We start from the raw sequence: 22,300 nt of genomic DNA, 5'->3' as shown, positions 1-22,300 counted from the left end.
GAGAGAGGGAGGGGGAAGGTTAGTGCGGGACTCCTTGATGCTTCTAGGCAAGTTTCTGTGCACACGGTTCTCTAGTGCTGCAGTATCCCATTACATCCCTGAACGGAGCTGCCTCAGCATCCATCCAGTACCAGACATAGCGACTTCTATCACCTTTCTCAAAACCACTGTCATGTTTATGACTTTTTAACCCCTGCTAAGGGTAATAGTGAAGTTTTCTATCCTTGTAGTGTTAATACACTGCGCGCTGACTGCTGCAGCCTGTTTAGTTTAGTCGTGCATGCTCTCATTGTGTATTCTGTGTAGCAGTGGGGTTGCTCTGATAACAGATTGGCTCTGATACGCTTTGAGCCTGGTGATGAGTTTGGTATTGTTTGCCCAGTGTCCTGGGACTCCCTTTAGTCGGAGCCTGCAGGAACATTACATTTCCTGATTGGGTGATCTCGGCTTTCTCACAAAAGAGTGCCAGAGGATCGGAAACATACCATTATCATGCTGTGTGGAATCACTGGTGTGTTTATACACTGATGAGATGGCTCATCGTCATTGAAAAACTAGCTCAAAGAAATGTTGAGAACATTTTTTGTCAGTATTCTTCATTATTGTCCCTCTTTGAGCTCATTTTTTAGATTTTTCTTTGCATCCTTATGTCTTTTTTTTTTTTGGTGTAAGCCCTGACCTTCATCAGTTGTGAATGAAGATTTGATACTCTCCAGCAGTGGGCACTGCTAAACATCATTAGACAGAATGAAGAGTACAGTGTGTACCAGTATTTTCATATTACTCAGAAGTTAAAATAATACCTTTCATGCTTTGGTCTTTGATAGAAGCACAAGGCATGCACAGATACGTTCGGAGCTGCTCGGTTTCAATAATGTCTCAATTATTTAAGAATGAGTTATCTGCTGGGACAAGGAAGGGACTGGAGAGGAAGTGTAACCCACTTCAGCACCATGGACAATGCTCACCGCCGTGACTCCAGCTTCTCAGTTAAAGAGATGAGAAAACCTTTTTATTATTCATGCACCTTTCCTTTTCTAGAACATGTGCTTTCAAATCTAGGTTTTGCATCTAGTTGCTTAATCTTGAAAACCTCATCCTGTCATTGGCTATACCTGTATGACCAGTGGATGCTCAAAGAAAGAGCCTTTTCACAGTTTTGAATGACGCTGTATTAAAAATAGTGCCACAGTAAAAGGTAGGTTTGACATCACCTTGTTACAGTGAGCTGATAAAGGAGCAGTGATAATCTTTCTGCAAATTGTGGCAAGAAACCAAATGTGTTTCTAATCAATTTCAAAACAAGTTCCCAAAAGCATAAAATCGGTGAGAATAGAATGTGTAAAATGTAAAGACTGCAGCCGATACAGATTTGACTCCTGCAGTGACACAAAGCTTTGTTTCATGTCATGGTTGAGAAAGACCAGGGAAGTGTCTCTGCAGGATACTGCTAACATACTGAGAAACTCATTCAGATAGTGATGATCCAAAACCTCAATATACTAATGGGAAACGGAAATGAGACCCCTTACTGTCACTCTTTTGGAGAGAAACAGGATGTAGAGGATGGATGATGTCCTTTAATTTGATTGTTTTTTGTATCCTGTGTTTTCCCAAAACATGAATATAAATCATGGAATGAAAGGCTAATGTATTTAGGGGGAAAAACTCCCTTCCAGAGGCAAAGCTATGTGTATTAAGCAGGATAAAATGCAGACACAAGTAGAATTTGATCTTTCAGTCTCTTTAATAAGACTTTTTGGGATCACAAAAAGTTTCACTTTGAAAAAAATGGGAATAAAGTAAGTTGTGTAAGTTATGTGCTCTAACTTTTTGTCAGACTCACAGGATTTTTTTTGGGGGGGGGGAGAAGCAGCTCTAGCTTGTTATTGCTCATCCTCTGTGTTTGACGCCCTCTGTCTCAGACTGTGCGACACGGGCATTTAGCGTGCCCTGGAAAATGATGGTGTAGGCAACATAGCAGAGCGACAACGGCTGCCAATGTGACACACTCCAGTTAGAAACAGAACTTTCCATTTCGGGACAGATAAAGCTAAGCCAGTGAATTAAGTCTTCTGAATGTCAGTGAATTGTGAACCTCAGTGAAATGTGAGTTTTTAGGTTGTACAGAATAGAGAACGATCCAGATTTTTGATGACAACAGTTCCTCTTGGGGTATACCTGGAAAATAGATAGAAGGAATGAGGAGCAGGAAAGATTTTATGATGTTTTTATGTCCTGGATGTGTCTTTCCTAAATGTGTGTATGAGTGAGAGAGGGCAGTGTGGTTTAATTGAAGAATGAAGCATCAGTGTTGGATGCATGGATTATAGTCAGCTGTACGTGTTTGGAGAAAAACGACACGAAAAAGGGGCAAAAGGAATGAGAAGCAAGCGGGGAGAATAAGGCTGAGACATATTATACAAGTATGGGTGAGAGATGGAGCGAGAGATTGAGAGATTTTCAGAGGCAGAGCAAGAATGGAAGAGAGTGGGTGTGCATAGCACAGCTACGAGCACTGCAGTACATTGCAGTGCCCAGCCCCCGCTGTGTTCTCTGCTTACCATCCGGTTCCATGCACCGAAGAGACCCCTGCAGCAGCAGAGCTACACAGAACAGAGGGCTGCCTGCTCAAGAACAACAAGCTTGCAAAAGAGGGTTTGACCTGCCGTTGTGTATTCTAGATTTGTGATGTTGCATAGTTTTGAAGGAGTGATGGAATCGCTGTTTGTTAAACACAGCTGACTTGCCACTGCCAGCACAGTGTCATGTAGTGAGAGGGAGCAGGCAATTCACGCTTCCCCTGGATTATGTAAGCGTGTAGCACATTTCCCTTTCCCCAATACCAGCTGAATGATCCCACCTTCTCTGGCCATGGTTTCCTCATTAGCAACATCTGCCTCGCTGTTTGCTGTCATTCCAGAGGTAGCATATTTGCAAACAGACACTTTATTGAACTTTTTGAAATGGCAACAATAGGGGAGCAAACAACATGCACCCTTAAATAGCTTGTATTTGTATGCCTGGGGTTTGACATTTCAGTGGCGGTTCCCTGTATGGGGACTAAAGACCCTCTGAATAACAGCTAAGACCTGCATCTGATGTAGGCTCATGTGACGGGAAAATGCTATTTATTCTGTCTAAAGTCAGGGAGTGTACAGTGTGCATGAATGATTCACACAGGCTAGCTTCACACTTCAGGATTAATTATACATCTTTTGGCTGGGCAAGAAATACTCTGACACACACAAGTACACACATATGCATGCAGATGTGAAAGGAATCTTAATCATGTCAAAGCTCTAGGAAACTCTTGTTTCTGCTTCCATAAACAGTTGCCTCGTTTCCGTCCCACTGCCTGCCTGGGGGGTGGGTTGGCTCAAGCGTGAGAGCTTCCCTCGTTATATGTTATCCGGTTTCCCTTTTTATTTGCTGATGTCGCTGATTCAGATTGTGGATTCTCTCTGCTCCCTGTGACAAGGTGTGATTGAGTCCCTTGCTGTGTTCAGAATTAGTTGGGTCAATTACACCTCGCCAGACAGCTGTTTTCCTCAGCTTGTCACACTTTGTTTGCTCCACAAATGATCAGCAGTTGGCTTTTGAAATAAAAAGGCAGATACATGTCCTGATAGTGAGTCAGACCATTATTATCCTGTTAATAATTATTACCTCTGCTTGTTTTGTCTCTTTTTCCATTAGTATGTTTGTCTGGATTACACAAAATCTGTCAGGTAGGTTTTCATGAAATTTAGTGGAAGGGTGGAACATAGCCCGAGGGTAAAGCCAATAACATTTAGGGCAGAATCAGGATTTTTTTTTTTTTTTTACTTCATTTGACATTGTTAAACAGTTTATCTTTGTTAAAATGTTACTTAGAGGTGTACGAAAAAGTTAAAGCACATTTATAGCGATAGTATCTACCACTGCGCTGGATTTATTCGGGATCCTAATAAATTTGGATTCATTCACATTGAATGTATATTACTTGTAAAATATGTCAGCACATGTAGAGTGAAAGCAGTAGATTAGAGCTGATGTTTTGCTAGAGTCACGTGTGTGTTGACTTTTGACTTGATAACCTTGAAAATCTCTTGGAAAAAAGAAAAAGCATTGCTACAATCACATCTTCATTCTCAGCTCTCAATTCACAAGGTTACGCTTGGTGCAAAATGCAGCCTTGACCTATGGACCATTGAGAGTAAAGCAGAAAATAGAGAAACTGATTTTGTGCGTGTGTGTGTGTGTGTGTGTGAGTGTGTGTGTGTGTTTGTGTGTGTCAGAGATGGAGAGAGTGGGAGAAATCGGTCATAAATTGTAGTGTGGGTGAGCTGCAGTAGGGATTCAGAGTGCTGCATTGAGCTGCATAATTAATGTTAAGAGGGTGGAGCTAAAGGCGGAGATAACTTGCTATGAAGAGCAAGCTGCTGTGATACTGCTGGAAAAGAGCAAGCTCATTTTTCTTCTTTGGATGTGCTCTTTTGGAGGGAGGCTGAGCACAGACAAGTGTGGCAGTGATATTTTAATGAAAAACCATGCAGGCACACTCAGTGGTTTGGTCCAGCTCAGCGTCTCCATCCCATCTGCTCCCTCAGCCCTCAAAGCCAATCACCCTCCACTGAGCCGCGTAGCTCAGCCAAATGCCACATTGCTTGCTCTGCAGCTCTGTTTATCATCCAATTTGTAGCAAAACAGTTTCCTATATGACACATCTGGTGTAACTCTCATCTTGTCTGTCTGAAGTGGACCATGAGACAGGAGGAGGCGTGGCTTCAATCTGCTGCACAGCGTTATATTTAGTCATCTTCTTTTCAGATTCTAGGTTGTCGTTCAGTCTTGTTGACATGGAGGGGTTGTGCTTACTGGTTGTAAGAGGATACATACAGGAAGTGCCTGCAGTTTTTTAGTCTGCTTGTCTCTGGAGGAAATTTTTGGTTTTATCTTCCCAGTTTTAGTGTCACATTTCCCTTCAAAGAACTGATGTGCATAAAATCTTAGGTACTTAGGTGTGCACCAGGGATGTGTGTTTAGCACTGGTCAACATGAGATTTGCTGAATAATTTTTTAAACTTGAAAAAAGTGTACTGTCTTATGCAAACATATCATTTTAAATTAAATGTTGTGGTGCTGCGGAGATGTCCTGTCTACACATCACATTACAGACTAAAAAAAACCCATATTTATTTGTTACAGATACCCCCAAAATGAAACCAGTAGCATTATAATGTTGTGGAACGTTTAAAAGAAAGTATAAACAGTAACAGTCTCTCTAATATCGCGAAATCATATTGAGTACACAATAATTCAAAAATAATCGCGTAATAATCGTACAGCTGTGTAAATAAAAACAGTAGAGGGGTGAATAAACAGTCTCAGTGTAAAGCATCATGTACTGAACAACAGGAGTGAGGAACAGATTCACCGGTCAGAAAAAGTAGAATAAATCCCTCAAAGCCAGCTCTGACAAAAACAGTAATAATATAACAGTATTGCTGCTTTTATTTTGAAGGTTAGATTACTGCCCTGGAAAAGAATTTTGTAGACTAGGATCATACCTGAAAAGCTCATTCATATCTAACAATTTGAAAAGGCTTTCCTTGAAAACTGTGAAAGTTACAACTTTTGCTGTGGACTCAGAGAACACGTGGAAAAGTCGTCCGTTTAGTCGACACGTTGTCACAGCGCCAGTGTGCACATGCTCGCACGTGTTTGACAAAGATGCAGCCAAGGTCTGCAGCTCGCTCTTGAATGTGAATATGTGTTTGTGTATGAATGCTTTCAGGCTTTCATATGTGTGTTATTTCACAGTGCAGTCAGAGCTTGGGAACCTGTTTAGCTCTGCTGTCTTGGGGGTGATATTGGCGAGCTGGTGACCACAGCTATCTCACCCTGCTCTGCTTGCACCCCTGTCACCTAAACTCATCATCACAGTAGCTCTTGTGAGGACATGACAGCTATTCATGCTCAGCCTTCATGTCTCCACTGCTTTTCACCATTGCATGCTTGTGAAATACAGCCACAAAGTGTTTTCATAGTCCTCTGTAAGTTGTGCTCAAAATGCTTAATTTTCTTTTTAGCTTTTATTTGAAGCGGCACCACTTATTGTTGAGATGTGTCTGTTAAATGCAACAGTGGGATCTGTTCCCGTCAAACCAGCTGAACATTTTAAATGCACCCTGTTCACTCCAAGCCTCTTTATACACAATAAGGAAGCCAGTAATGATGGCACTTTCATTGTAGTCCCTCCAGAGCCACCAAACACTGACATTAAAACCTTGACACAATCAAGAGCAAGTAGGGGCTGATACAACTAAACCTGGAGGGTAGAAGCCCCAGAACATTGCACAGTGCATCCTAAAGCTGCATCATTCATTCATAAAATGCATTCACTTAATCTAATTCATGATCTTGAACATATCTCTGTGTTTTTAAAATTTATTTCAAGGGTGTGATATATATATTTTTCTGTGGTTTTTCCTTCCTCGTCTCCTCAAAAACATATCTGGCAGCACAACCTGATTTTTTTTTCTTCATGGAGAATCAATGCAGAGCCTCATTAAGTATATTTTTCTTTCACCTGAAAGAAATGAAGAGACATTTTCGATTTTCTTTTTCTCTCCATTCCCATGGGGTTTTGTGGTGGGAAGCTAAGTTGCCATTTCTTAATTTTGCCAAGTGAGAATCGGCCCATCTGACATTCAGAATGCTCATAGCAGTGCAAACATCAACATAAAAATCTTAAAGATTTTTTTTCTTCCTTTAAAATAAACACAAGCTTTTCAAGTGCTTTGAGTATGAGTCATTTCGTGAAATGCACTGAAAGTAGTTTCAAGAGTGCAGTCTCAGATATGGAGACATTTTTCTGATTATTTTTTATGAATCAAACATATACAAGGAATAATGGGTTTCATTATAGAGGAAGAAGAAACTATAGAGTAAGTGCTCACTGTTCTTTTGAATCTGAATTTTTGAGGCCAGTGTAGTGATGAGTGATGAGCACTGTATATAAAATTAAAAAAAAAAAAGTGAAACCACATTCATTTGCTATGGTATCACTTAGAGATGTCAAAGAGTTCACTGATTCTTCTGTGAGCATTCTTTGTGCCCTATTATTAGCGTGACACAAACTAGACTTGGTCAAGTGCAAGCATCATTGTTATTTTCAAACCTGGGCAAATCACATTTTCGCGCAAATTATCTTCACGCTGTAACTAGCAAATGAATTTGCGCTGACAGGTAATTTAAGTATATTAACTCTAGAGCACTAACGTTAAAATTGGAAATACCATCACTAACATCAGGTATATTTTACCCGATTTAATGTTCCGGATAAAATATAGTTTTCGTCAAAATATATTAAAGTACACGATGTATGCCAAATTGAAGTACTCCTCTTTAATTTCCCAAAATGCAATGTCACGTAAAATGAAAAAAAGGTACCATAGGGGGCCCTTCACAAAGGCTACATAATTATTGAAAAATCAGGTAATCATTAATGGAAAATTTCCTAAATTACTTTGTTTATTGGCTGGAATTTATTCATTTCTTATTGAGGACTGCTTCAGCACCAACATGGATCCCGTCAGTGTACGCACCAAACATACATGCTCTGGATACTCAGCGTTCCAATCAGATGTCCCACCCTTCTCCCGTGTTTCACCAAGAAATGTGACACCATACAACAGTTAGAAACTCAAAATACAACGTCGAGCTGGCTGCATGGTGGTCCAGTGGTCAGCACTGTTGCCTCACAGCAAGAAGGTTCCAGATTCGAGTCCCGGCTCGGGCACAGGATCTTTCTGTGTGGAAAGTGCATGTTCTCCCTGTCCCTGCGTGGGTTCTCTCTGGGTACTTCCCATCATCCAAAGACATGCATAACTAGGCTAATTGAATCCTGTAAATTGACCGTAGGTGTGAATGGTTGTTTTTCTATGTATGTTGGCCCTGCGATGGACTGGCGACCTGTCCAGGGTGAACCCCACCTCTCACCTGTAGCTGCTGTGATAGGCTCCAGCCCCCCCGCAACCCTTAATAGGAATAAGCGGAAGACAATGGATGGATGGATGGACAATGTAGAGCTCAACAGTGTACATCCAGAAGTACATTTTCTCATCATTTCCTCTACTGATTTTCCAAAAAATTCCGATACAAAGAGTCATAAGAGCCAAGCTAACCAACGAGCAGGTGAATTGTGACCATAAAATATTTTATTTAGGGTAAAAGATTACAGGAGTACTATGGAAAAAGGCAAAGGTATGAGACTGTCTACCTAAGTACCTGAAGAGTAAAAGAACTTCTCAACCCAAAAGGCATTGCAAACTAATAATTAATAAAATAATTTCTGCCCAAAATAACTACATTTCATGACCAACTGACAGCTTTGTTCATGCTAGCTAACTGTCAGTGTACCGTATCGTTAGCCTCATAGCATAATTGCCTAAGTCATATTTTGGCCAAATTGAGATATCTGCCTAACTCACTTAACTAACTAACCTCAAAATGTTTTTCCAAAAACCTTAGAATATGACTTAGGCTACTATGCTATGAGGCTAATGATATCTGCCTAAGGCTTCTTAGACACTGTGCCTTACTGGCTCAGTTTGGCCAAAATATGACTTAGGCAGTTATGTTATGAGGCTAACAGTATATAATATCAAAAATATCCAGCAAGGGATCCCTTTTCTCTGTTGCCTATCTGTTTTAAACAAGTGCAGGAAATTTTGAAACAGAAAATGAATGACGGTGACGAGTTCAGCGAACGTTTCCATAGTAATAGCACACTCCAGGTATTAAAGATGTCATAGTACTTCTGTTAGAATGCTAATAAAACCTGTTTTTCCATAAAACACAGTTGTTATCCTACAAACTTGAGGCCTCTACAGGAGCATATATCCTCATCTCATAACCTGCTCGCCCGTGGTGAGTCAACCTCAGATCTTTAGAACATCACAATTAATAATAAACTCCTATATGGAAGATATGAACCATGCTTTAGATGAGCTCTCTAAAAATGCAGCTTTTTATTAAGTCAATTTTGGTTTGAGTATTAAAAGGAAAAACACTGAATCTGTGCTATCAGATCAGAGTTTTTGGGGAGGTCAACAAAGGTGCTTTGTTAATTTATTATTTTCCTCTTCCCAGAATAAAAGTTGCATTCAGCAATGAATACAAAGACAAATAAGTAAAGGGGACATAGTTACTTTCAAAGAGGATATTATAACATCTGAATATGTTTTTTAGGTTTTGAGTTTTGGCTTTGTGTTATTGGAGAAATCCCGCAGACAGTATCACTCCCAAAGAGATTACTGACTTTACAGCAAATTGGTTGGAGAACATCTTGGAGGGTAAAATCTATTTCCCTCAATGATAAGCCCGGTAATAGTGCAAGATGAACATGATATTCATTGTACTATATTGATCAGAATAATTGCTCCCATCCTCTTGCCCACTACAGTAAACCCAATCACAGCACTGTTATCTGGAAAGCTGTTCTGTTCATCTGAAGAGATTTCCTTCATCATAACTCAAAGCTTCATGATATAGATATCTACTGCACATCATCCAACAAAAGATGTTTTTTGTCTCCTTTTTTGGTAAAATAAGAATATTTCACGAGTGGCAGCAAAGTGGTAGTAATAAACAGGAGATTAAAGTGATACTTCACCCGAAAAGTATTTTTTGCCTTTTTAGTGAGTCTGTTTTGCTTAATTTGAATTCTGTTTCCTTTGTTTTGAGCTCAAATCAAAGTGTTTGTGGATTACTGAACAGACAGCTGGATAAAGAAGACTTGGATTACACAACAATGCACTTGAGTGTTTGTAAACCAACATTTCTGAACAGTTTTTGGGTTGTCAGTATTTGGTGGCCATTGGACACCATTAGCTTCAAGCCATATACACTTGTCAGACTTCTTCCTGAATACTGGAGACGCAAAAAAGTGATGCCGTGGTGAAAAAAATGTCTTCAGTAGTTCAAGGCACATATTTGTGTGTAAAGGCAAAAGTCTTTTTGTGTGAAGTATCACTTTAAATGACAGGACAGTGGCTGCAGAGTATCTAACAACACAGGAAGGAAAGAAGGTAAAAAGCGAGAATAAAACATCAAAAGGTCCCTGAAGAAGATGTTGCCCCCAGGTCTGAAAAATAAAACTCTAGTTGTCGCTTGATTTATTACTTCTGCAAACATTTTCCTAATGAATTTATGGACTCTATCGCTAGTTTAGTCTTCCTCAGTAGTACATGATGTTCATTTTGGAGATTATGGTCCCATTTAGAGTAAAATGGACAATAAAGCAGTGTATGCTTCAGGGTGTGGCTACCTGCCACTACTGCAATCTGTTCATCAAAATGGAGGTGCAGCAATGGTTATCCATGGCCCTGCTTCACATATTGTGAATAGCCTGAGCTTATTTTTAATGCCTTCTGTGGTTTGTCATTGAGCTTTAACCATTTCATAGGATATTTTCAATCCATCAGTTGCAACATTTCAGTCACCGAAACATGTCATGTTTGTATTTGGTTGTACTCTAAAGCTTGGTTTATGCTTCTGCGTCGTGGCGATGACGTAGCGACCGTCATTGAGCATTCGAAGTTCTGCGTCGAGGGAACGCGTTGCTCTGCAATTCACCGCCAAGCCACTAGGGGGTGAGGCTGTGTCTTTGTACGGTTTCGAGGGGCTCTTGTTGGATTCCAAAACAAAACTATTCACAACAGAAAATCCAGTGCTTTTCTTTGAACGACCGTTTGCTTTCATGAATCAAACTGTAAACTTTGAACATGACAAACATGACTTTTTGTGGCCATTTTCTTCCGGAGACGCACATATTTGTCGCGGAGGTTCTCCCACCTCTTCATGCATTCTGCAACCTTCTCTGAGCGGACCAGTCACAGTCCTTGACGTTCACATCACAATGCGACGCGTTAAGCCTGATTTATGCTTCTGCGTCGTGGCGACGCCGTACCTACGCCGTACCTACGCCGTACCTACGCCGTACCTACGCCGTCAACGCAGACCCCTATGCCGTAGCCCAACGTGCACCTCCACAAAATCCTGACTACGCGTGACGTGAACGTCAACGGACTGTGATTGGTCCGCTCACACGACGTTTCCGGTTCAGCACAACAACACCGCTATTTTTTAAGTTTCTGTGGTGAGAGCAACACGCAAAAATAAAAATGGACCAAGCCGAAGAAAGAGTTATCGAGGAGGTTTGCAAGTATGACCACCTTTACAACTTCCATTGTTGTCTCTGTCTCTGACCCATGTGCTATGACCAGAAGAAAACTAAGGAATTCGACAAGAGTCCCCCAAAACCATACGAAGATAAAGCCACACCCCTCTAGTGGCTTGGCGGTGAATTACAGAGCAACGCGTTCCCTCGACGCAGAACTATAAATGCACAATGACGATGTAGGGGCTACGGCGTAGGTACGGCATCGCCACGACGCAGAAGCATAAATCAGGCTTAATCAGGATTTTTTGGAGGTGCACGTCAGGCTACGGCTTTGGGTCCGCGTAGGATCCGCATAGGGGTATGCGTCGACGCCGTACCTACGCTATCGACGTGACGCAGAAGCATAAACCAGGCTTAAGGAGTCAGCTCTTTGTTTTTTCCCTTCAGTGTTTCATTTTAACATGGTTTTAGCCAAATCTAGCATCCTAAAGCCTGATTGATGCTTCTGCATTTATGTCGTAACCACGCCGTCGTCACAGACCCCTACGCGGACCCTATGCCATAGCCTGACGCTCGCCTCCAAAAAATCCTGACTACGTGTCGCGTCAATGCGTGGTGACGTGAACGTCGAGGACTGTGATTGGTCCACTCAGAACGTAATTTCCGGTTCAGTCGCAGCCCTATGGTCGCAGCACAACAATAATACCGCCATTTTCAAAGTTTCTGTGGTGAAAGCTCCAAGAAAAAATGGACCAAGCCAAAGAAAGGATTATCGAGGAGGTGCGCAAGTACGACCACCTCTACAACTCCTCTTCGCGGCACTATAAAGACTGCCACCCCCTCGCGGCTTAGCGGTGAATTGCAGAGCAACGCGTTCCCTCGACGCAGAACTATAAATGCTCAGTGACGCCGTCGACGCGACGCAGAAGCATAAACCAGGCTTAAGTCATGCATAATGGGAAGTTAGGCTAACTGATAAGCTGTCTTCGAAACAGGTAATTTCTGTCTCCATAAAATAACATGGCAAAAGCCAAAAATGCTTGAGGCTTCAACGAGCTTGTCCACTTTCTGTAATGTTTGTACCATGTTTGTAGGCGGGTAGTGCATTTCCCGCCTAGACCTTCAGCGATGTTCTACTTAGTCCTACCTAAATTAATACACCTCATAATACCATCAATTTGACACCACGGCTGGAGAATCCATACAGAATCACACTGAAATGTTACATCACCTTAATATAGGCTAGTCGAGCAACACTCAATTTCCAGAGCATTTCAAATCAATAAGCTCACATTCATAAATTAAGAGTAGGGACTGTAACTGAGATGAGGGATACTGTCAAAATTCAAAAATAAAAGGCGATTTTGAGAGATTAATCAACAAAGTTTTAATAGGTCCACCAAAAGTACACTATGTGAACTTAAACATAATTGTCCAATAAACTGTGCGCTGTCACCATGACATATAAGACACCAACGAGACTATAGTGAAACAAACCATTCATTGAAAATAAAAGTAAACAGATTATTTTCATTTGTTTTTGAGAATATGCAACAGCAAAATAATTTAACATGTTGGTGCAGCTGTGACTGAGACTCATTTTCATTATAAATTGCAAATGATCAGAATTTCCATCCATCCATCCATCCATCCATTTTCTTCCGCTTCCCGTTAATGGTCGTAGGGGGGCTGGAGCCTATCCCAGTAGCTTTCCGGGAGGAGGCGGGGTTCACCCTGGACAGGTTGACAATCGATTGCAGGGCCAAGACATATAGACAGACAGCCATTCACACTCACAGTCACACCTACAGTCAATTTAGAGTATCAGTTAGCCTCGTCCCCATTTGCATGTCTTTGGGCGGTGGGAAGAAGCTGGAGTACCCAGAGAGAACCCACACAGACACGGGGAGAACATGGAGACTCCACACAGAAAGATCCCGTGCCTGAGCTGGGACTAAAACCAGAACCTTCTTGCTGTGAGGCAACAGTGCTGACTACTGTGCCCCCTCACATGATCAGAATTTATTTTTATAATTTTTAGTATTTTTGTCATTTTATTTTATTACCATTGATTTAATACTAAAGAAATAAAATGACAAAAACATATTGAAAATAAAAATAAAATGCTTGCACTCACCAACATGGATCTCCTCCACAGTGCCTCCTTATTTGAAAATAAAATCCATCCTTTTCTCAAGAAGACTTCAATAGCTCTGTCGTACAGTGTATCTGTGCGATTCAGTTCCATTAATAAGTCCTTTTTTATGGACATGGAGGCTAACGCTGAAAACCCTTTCTGTCTGTGGGTTAAAAAACACAGCAATAGTTAATGGATCTCTGGATTTAGTTCAGATCTTTTGCAAAGTGCTGCCTATCAGGCTCTCCTGAGTGCTAAACCAATCACGGGTTTCGTACACGTCAAGTTCAGCTTCCAGCTGGCCTTGGTGTCGCAGACTCAAGTTCGGATTTGTTATCGCAACTGACTGTGTCTGTTCACTTACAGTGCACAGGAGCCTGCTCTGTTGATTCTGAAGGCCTGAAGGGTTTCATAGTAGCTGACAAAACAAGCTAGCTGAAATATGATTGGATAAAAACTCTACCACAATACACAACACTCAAAGCAGTGCAACCAAGTGGATATATTAGGACATGAAGAGAACAGAATTTGGAGAAAAATTTTATTGACATATTCACAAAAGAAAAAAAAAAAACTTTTCTGAGCATGTTTAGGCCAGCAGAGAAGGCCTTGCTGGTCCTGATAGCCCACCACTGCTACCATTAATCTGATGTATTGTTGTAGAGTCAACATTTTCTGACCATGTAAGTAAATGAACAGCTTTTAAAAATGACTAGGGTTTACCTTTATGTGTAAAATAGCTGTCACAGTCAACTGATATAATATTTAATAAACATTTATGGTATTCAATCCAAAAGGGAAACAATCTGTCATGTGTCCATTTTAATCTCTTTAGGACTAAAATATTGCTGCTTATTTTTCATATTTCCAATCTATAACTGTAATCTGCAAGTTATTCTCCCCATATTTTGAGTTATCTTTAAGCACCTTTTTGTTGAAAAAAAAAGTATTTTTTTAAATGATTGACTGGTAGCATTTTTTTCTTTATGTCTCATATGGGACACATGTCGGGATGAGTGTTATTGTCTCCTGTTATTTATCCCTTACTTCTGTAAAGAGTCTTTTGGCAGTGTAGAGCAGCATTTTTGTCTGGGTTAGTGAGGGTATACAGGGTGTCCTTTATCACTCGCGAAGCTAGTTTTTTTCCTCTCTTTCTGATGAGAATGTCCTTGACATATTAGGTAAGAAATCCATTTGCAGTATGCAAACAATGGACCACATTCAAGGTTGTATGTATATTTTTTTCCAACAGTTTCTAAGGAAAGTGTATGTCAGATTCATGATGTGTTTTTGAACTGCAGAATTTATGAATCCCAGTGCATTATGGTTGTTGTGGGTTTCAGATTGTTGCCCTGTAAAAACGAGCCCTTCACCTGTTTTCTCTGCTTATGTAGCACCAAGACAGCCCAGGCTCAAAAAATACTTTATGTTCAACATTGAAAGAGAAATAATGTTGGGAAAAACACTGAACTAACACTGCAGAGACCAGCATTCAGTTCCAGTTAGTAATATATGAATAAAATTGGTAATATGAGGAGGGTGGGAAGCCTATAAGGTGTCTTTTCCCTCTGGCTTGCTAGTGTGCCTGCATGGAGGCTGGATGATGTGTGGCTTTTCATTAATGCCTTGGCCAAGGAGAAAATGTTTGCAGTAGCAACTGTCTGTCTATCAGAAGGATTACGCAAAAACAATGTGGCTGTTTTTCACCTCTTTGTGGACAGGTGTATTATGTGCCAAAGCGTCACCTAGTGGCAAAAGGAAATTACATGGGGTTGTTTTGCTTTTTGCTTTTTGCTAGTTTTAGCCTATAGCCAAATGTACTTTTAAATTGCATACCAACAATGTACATTTAGACTAAGCAGTGGTCGTGGGGAGATCGAGAATGAAATAGATTAGATAAGTTATCAGTTTTAGTGATTATTTTGTGCTTTGGTATAAGAAATACTAACAATTTACCTGATTGTCTCTACTTAATAGATTAAATTAAAAAAAGAAAATTACAAATAAGACAAGAAGCACCATTTTTTTCCCATCAGTCTTTTACATGAAAATTCCATCATAAAACTTTTTGAATGGCTGGAACTAAGTTTTACACTTTTCCAGGAAGGTATCTTTTTATGAGATGAAACTAAATAGGGTGGAAAAAAGGAAGTGTGACATCCTCTCAGTTTCGCACTTTTACATTTGGGAAGCTTGTTGTCCCACCCCACTTAGCCCAGGTTTCCCCAGTGCCTCCCTATGAAAAAATGAAGGGACTTATGGTGACAAGCTAATTGTGCTGTTCTCATTCTGCACAGCGCCATTACACAGCAATTCATACATACATTGAAATGGACAATTTTGCCTTATCTGGTTCCCGGCATGCTGCTGAAAAGTTTAAGAATCTTTTTACAAACGTTCTTTCATTTTTGCAGCCTCACCATTTTCATATTACAGAATAAAGAAATGAATCCAAATTGAAAAGTTAAGCCGCAATAAAAGTTAAATCAACACTGTATTATGTATTCCTGCACATTTTAAATGGCTTCTGCTGCCAGTTGAGCTGCTGCTTCATGAGGGGTTTTGCAGAGAGAATGTTGGGAAGTATTTAGTATCTCGAGAAAATTTGCAGCATTTTTGCATTGTAGTGTTAATAATGCCGACTGAGCATCACATTCAGAATGCAAAGCAGGTCAGTAGGACTTCTGAAGGTTTGTTTTTTTTTTCCTTTCTCCAAGCAGAAATAATCACCTTTAATTTACTTTTATTTTAAATGGCTGCTATTACATTTAGACACAGGGTCACCCCCTACAAACTGAGCAGGTAAGGAAAACAGAAGCCGTACCAGCCAAAATAAATTTTCTCAAACTGTGTGAAGCATGAATTATTCACTGATTTGTCACCATTTATGTAATGACTGTAGTGGATGACACTTAACCTTGCCAATGCCAGGAGTACAACTTGTATGATGCAATGGCTAAATTTGGGGCAAGTGCTGTTTGGGTGCTTATTCAAGGAGACACTTTGTTCTCAAAAGACACGCTGCTTTCTTGTTTCACCAGCTAATATGACTAAAAAAGAACTGAATCAGAATTTTGTGAGAGTAACCATGTTGTGTACACACCGCCTTGTTTATTCAAAAGTGCATATTAGGACATTTTTTGCCTCAGTTTCACAGCAGGAGAGAGACTGAATAAGGAATGCAGTCAGAATCTTCAAACAGTGCAAATCTGACTCAGAAACAGCAGGAAACATAAACACTGCAAATAACTAGACTAGTTCTTCTTTGACTCTGTGACAGACAAGACACAATATTGAGTTTGACCTGCAGAGAAACTGATAACTGGTAACGTGAGCAATTTGGACAAAATTCATTTTCCTGGGGATATTATTTATAATAGCACTCATTTTAAATCTGTCAAATAGATCTCATAATTATTGAGTGAATATCAGACCAAAGCATTCGTTCTTTTACAGACACCAAATGGGGAAGTTGTGCTAATTATACGAAACATATTATGATGTTCTTTGAAGACGGTCAATCAGTCTGAATAGTCCCAGAAACAGACCTCTAAATCACAATAACTTGTAATGTATTAGAATGTTTGGCAGATATCTTGACTGATGCCATATCATGTAAGTGGAACATTGTGAAGACTGCAAACTGAATCCGTGGCTTTGTCAGCGATTAGTCAGATGTCAGACATGCCAGCCTTTAGCCTGAAGAACGAAGGCGTTGCATTATTGAAGTCTGAATACGGGACATTTTGTCTCTGGAGGAGGTTCAGCCTTGAACACCAACGAGGTTCAAGGACCCAAAGAATGAGAGAGAAAATCATTCGTACATCCATGTGGATACTAAATATTTAATGAAGGATTTTTATACTCTATTTTTACTCTGACACCCAAAGAAATAGTTCCATTTCAGTGCTGCATTTTAGCTCAGGTGAAACAAAATGGAAATATCACTGGTCACACTGAGCGCATTTTGCCATATTTGGCTTTGAAAAATGTAACAGGTATTATAAATATGTCAAGAGAAGGCACGTTTTTGTCACTGTCACCTTACCCACACTTTCTTTGATTCACATTGGAAATCAACTCAGACTTAAGGTTCGGTATTATTCTGTACTCCCATGCACACAGCAGCCATTGGATTTGACAAGCAGCAGATGGTGTGCTATACGGTGGTTTACTGCTGCACGGCCACGGGTGCAACACTTTTTGTGAGCTTTTCTCCTGAAAAACCAATACAATTCTTTCAGTTGACTGTGTTGTATTCCACATATTGTCAATTGAGTGGAAAGACACTGGGAATGTAATGTGTTTCTTCATGGCCGTCTGGTGTTTAATTGTTAGGGTATTAGTTCACATCTGTTGGAGTGCAATAAGATGCAGACATCATGGTTATTTTTATGGTGAAACTTGATTTAATGTGTGTTAGTAATCTTATGACTAACTATAAAACATACTATTATTAAGCAGTATAAGAAAGGTTGTACAAAGATAGAATTTATCCTGTTTAAAAGGAAATGGTGGGAGTAAAATTGCATCACACAATGTTAATATGCTCAGACGTTATTGCCATCTGTAAATCAATTAAATGTGTTTCTAATTTGTCTTCTTAAGAACCTGAATCTGTTGGAGTGATTACACCATTCTGAGCTGCGTTGTTGTTTTTCCAGAGGTGACACACTGTAATTGTGGAATTTGACCTGAACTAAGGCAGATTGTGGGAATATTTAATTAACATAGAATATTAAAAAAAACACCAACAACCTTTAATTGAGGCTGACCACATTACCAGCACATTTTGATGTCATGTAACTGTCATATAATGGATCTGGAATTACTAATCCACAGCATCACCTGAATGGAATCATGAAGCTACAGACAGAAAGGAAAGTTTAGTGATCAGGGAATGGTGAAAAGATCTGGGCCGTTAATCTGCTCCACTGGGAAGAAAATATCCAGGATTACTTGTGCAGCTATAACGAACAAACTGAATAGTTAACCCAGCCTAATGCCAGAATGTGCAATAGCTACATGTCAAAATGTAGTAGTTTCAAAATAAGGGATATCATTTTTTATTTAGTTTTATTTAAACCTTTACTTATTAAAGGGATACTCACTGTAAGCCAAAGCTCTCTTTCACAGGAGTGTAATGATCACATTCACAACTTGACGCTGCCCAGTTTCATCACAGTCTGATCTGCTGGCAACTGAGCAGCTCCCCTGGAGTGGTTGAGGTTAAGGACCTTTCTCAAGAGCACCTCAGTTGGGGTAATGAGGGCCGAGCAAATACTACTGCATTATTTTTCCCACTCAGACTTATCCTGCCAACCACTTATCCTTCATCACAATCTCACTTATCCAACTTTTAGGCCAATGTGCTGCCAATGTTTTTGAGGGACATTGAGGGCAAATATCATATATGCTTGTGTTGTATGTCGCTTTGGACAAAAGCGTCTGCTAAATGAAATTGTAGAATTGTAAATAGAAAACAAAACCTTTAAAAAAATTGTTGGTGTCTCATAGTTTTAGAGCTCTTATTGTGAAGCTACCACATTTTGTGCTGTAGCTGTTGGACATTCTGCAATGAGACTGGATGGCAGGCATGTGCACTTGATGAATTGGAAGAAGAAAAATGTGATGGCACAATATACAAAAATACATTTTCATTTGTCATGGTACAAATGAGCAAACTAGAGCTCAGAATTCTGTCTCCGGATGCCCAGTCTGGCTTTTAATAGGTAGAGAAGACTGTCATTTTCCTTTGTAGTTTTCATACAAAATCAGTCTCCTCGCACCCCTCTGCCTCACCCCAACATTTTGAATAATAGTCCAAGTCTTTCCTCATCATACACCAGCATGGTTAGTCGTTCTGTTCATTCTATACCCAGTTAGAATGTGTTTCTAGTCTTGTGTAGTGCCCCTAATAGTCCCCACAGGGAACCATATTTAAGTATCTCAATTCAAAGCGTGTACACTCATTATGCACATAAAAAAAAATACAAAACTGAAAAAAAAAACTGTCCATACTGTAACTGTCCCAAGATGCAATGTGCTGTGTTTTTACAATCAGTGCCCAAAATCAGTTCCCCATGTAGCCGAGTGAAGGAGGCAACACTTTAAGACGCAAGTTATTCCTTTTTAATCAATACCTTTGGGGAAATTGTTTTTTTCTCTTTAGGTATACCAGTCCAGGTTTTCACATTTTCTATGCTACTAATAAACATGACAGTGTCATAATTAATTCATCCTCTGATCTGTTAACAAGATTTTTCCTTTGCTTGACTGAAATCATTCATGAGCATGTTCACATATATGTAGGAACAGTGTACGGAGAGACAGGCTAAGAGGTCATCTGTCTATATATAGATTTTTTTTTTGGTATTGACTCAGTTGACTTTTGCTATAATGAGATTTTAATTGTCGTATTCCGTTAAGCGCTCGTGTTACACAGAACGCTACACCTTGTTCACAGTGAGGAAAATTAGTTTAGCAAGAACAGCTGCTGATCAGTCATCAAATCTCACTTTCAGCCTGAGAATAAATGAGATTTAGAGTTTCTGCCAACAAAGTACAAAGCAATTAATGAAAGGAAGGACAAAAACATTATGATGTGGTTGGCTATTTTGAAGCGTTATCTTAGCAGTTAGCCGCTCCAAACTGATAAGCCCCAAAATACTGTGGTGTTTCTAACAAGGATCGATTGGTCTTGTCTTCTCTTTCTTTCCTCTCATTGATTGTTGATGCCACTCTCAGATTACTAGACTATGTGAGGGCAGGTGATAATACACTGTCTGGCTGCAGGAACGTCCCCAAAGTGCATTCTTTAATCGTTCACGCGTTTAAGGAAATATTAGTTAATTCATACACAGATACATTTACTCATATTGGTGATGTAAAAGCATATTAGGTACTGACCAGATGAACACATGATATTTTCAGAATGTTAAACTGTAGTTTATCTGTCAGCTGAGAACATGCTCTTGATAATCTTTGAACCACATCCATTCATTCTCAGCATCAGTGTGCAAATGCAACAAGAAGAATTCTGACCACATACTTAGCAGTGCATAGTGGATGAGAATGGATTGTCCAAGAAATTACAGATGTTATTGACAAGATCAGGCGAACGCAATTATGAACTCGCTTGTTTTTTGGATGCATTTTTTTTTTTTGGCAATTGATAGGAATCCATTGATTGTGAAAGTCTGTGCCAGATCTGATGATTAAAATAACACTTTGGCAAATAGCTGACGGTGATACCAAAGTGTTATAAGTGATTCTCACTTTAGTGTCACAGAAACAAAAAAAAAAAACAACAAAAAAACCACAGAACAAAAAACTTCATTCTAAAAAAGATACAACACTCTTTCATGCTTTTATTACACCATCTTGCATGAAAGGAAACACAGAAAATGATGAAACAACCTTACACTAAATTGTCTTACACATCAAGAAACGTGAACATTAGCTACTATCATCAGTGAATCTTTCTTGCACATCGTCTGTTTGGCAGCCAACAAGGCAAACACTGGCTGACTGGCAGCAAAATCCTGCTCTCTGTTTTGGTCAATCTTTTAAAATTTGGGGCAGATCTTTCAGCACTGAAATTCTGTCCATATTGATTTTGAAATTACTTCCTCCCTGTGTTCACCTGATGTATTTCATCTGTTAATCAATTCTCGTCTGCCCTGGTTCTTTTTCTTTTACTTGTTTTACTCGATTCTGATTTTGCTTCCCCAGCCAGTCGGCTCCCACCCATCTCATGCTATGCGACCAGTTTAGTTGTATTTTAATACTGAAGTTATGTCCATCTTTTTCAGATCATCTTTGCAGGTTCTGTTTAGCCTTGTCAATTTTCCTTGTCTGGCTTTTGTTAGTATAAGTAACACATGAGTCTACCTAGCTGCAAGCTTTTTTCCTGCACTTGGGGTCCAACCTACAGTATCTGCTGTCAGGTCCTTATGACAGAAACATATATGGTTGAGAAGACTACACATCGGCACAAATTAAGGAAAGAGTACCTTGAATCATTGAGAGCTTTGATTTTAATCAGAGATGTATGGCAATACATGACTACCTTTCTCTCATCTTCCCTGTGCTGCTGTGTTTCAAAGGTCATTACCTAATTTAGGTTTTAATGAGTGCTTAATTGAAAAAGAGACACTTTCTACTTAAAATGATCTCAGTTAAATATTGCATTGTCTTCTTAGGTCAGATCTTTCTTCCTCTCAACTAGAGACAGTGACTTTTTTGAATACATGAGAGATGTGCTGGAAGGTAATGCCTTTAATTTGAAAAGGTAAGTAATCCAACCTCTTTTACACACAGCTGAATAAATAGTCAGAAGGGGACAAGAACCGTTATAGAGTAAGAGCAGTAGTTTTTCACTCTTGAAGCACTTGTAAATTAAGGACTTTTATAAGAGATGATCATGGTGTTGCATTAAACTTGAGTCTAAGTTTAGACAGTGTAGTGCTGCAGCTCCATAACCTCAGATCACCTGTTCTTTTGTTTATGTCAGACATAATAGTAGCTTGCTTTGTATAGGAAAAGTATTTTGTCACTGAAGATCAATGTGCTGTGGACCGTAACTCATTTTAATAGATGACTATGCAGCAACATGAGTCTGTTTTTCAGGGTACAGGTAGATCATCATAAGAGGTTAGCTGTCAGCCTCAGTCGGTATTTGATTGGTGGTTCAGTGGTTCTGAACTTTGTGATGGATTTCACCATCTCACCAGCGATGTGAAGGTGAATGATCCCTATGAGCTGCTACTCTGTTTGCCACTTGCGGCTTGTCTGTTGTTTGTCCTACAATACCTTTGACCGCATTACATGGAGAAAAAAAAGACCATCTGCCCCCCTCCTGACAATTTGATCACGTCTGTAGTTTCATAACAAGACTGTACATGTTTAATTCTCAGCTATTTCAGGCTTTTACATTGCAATAATATGAATCATGTCTAACAAGAATATGCATTCTTCTGTTGGTGTAGAAC

At 39.8% G+C, this 22,300-nt stretch overlaps 1 protein-coding gene across 5 annotated transcripts in view; it reads left to right on the top strand.

Annotated features, from left to right (window-relative positions):
- LOC147255688 (synaptotagmin-2-like) overlaps positions 1 to 22,300 on the top strand; it is a 66,317-nt gene that overhangs the window by 586 nt on the left and 43,431 nt on the right. The window contains exon 1 of one of the 5 annotated variants that reach the window (XM_086213550.1): positions 825 to 989. The exons of the other annotated variants lie outside the window; for them this stretch is intronic. The gene's annotated coding sequence lies outside the window, so the exon portion shown is untranslated. Of the gene's footprint in view, positions 1 to 824; positions 990 to 22,300 lie in introns of those variants that run through there. 5 annotated transcript variants of the gene reach the window in all.

The sequence above is a fragment of the Aulostomus chinensis genome, chromosome 9 (assembly GCF_037954235.1).
Source record: "Aulostomus chinensis isolate RoL2024-O1b breed Wild chromosome 9, RoL_Achi_v1.0, whole genome shotgun sequence".
Classification (NCBI taxonomy): domain Eukaryota; kingdom Metazoa; phylum Chordata; class Actinopteri; order Syngnathiformes; family Aulostomidae; genus Aulostomus; species Aulostomus chinensis.
The sequence above is the reverse complement of the archived record's forward strand: the minus strand, read 5'-3'. Positions and strand labels throughout refer to the sequence as shown.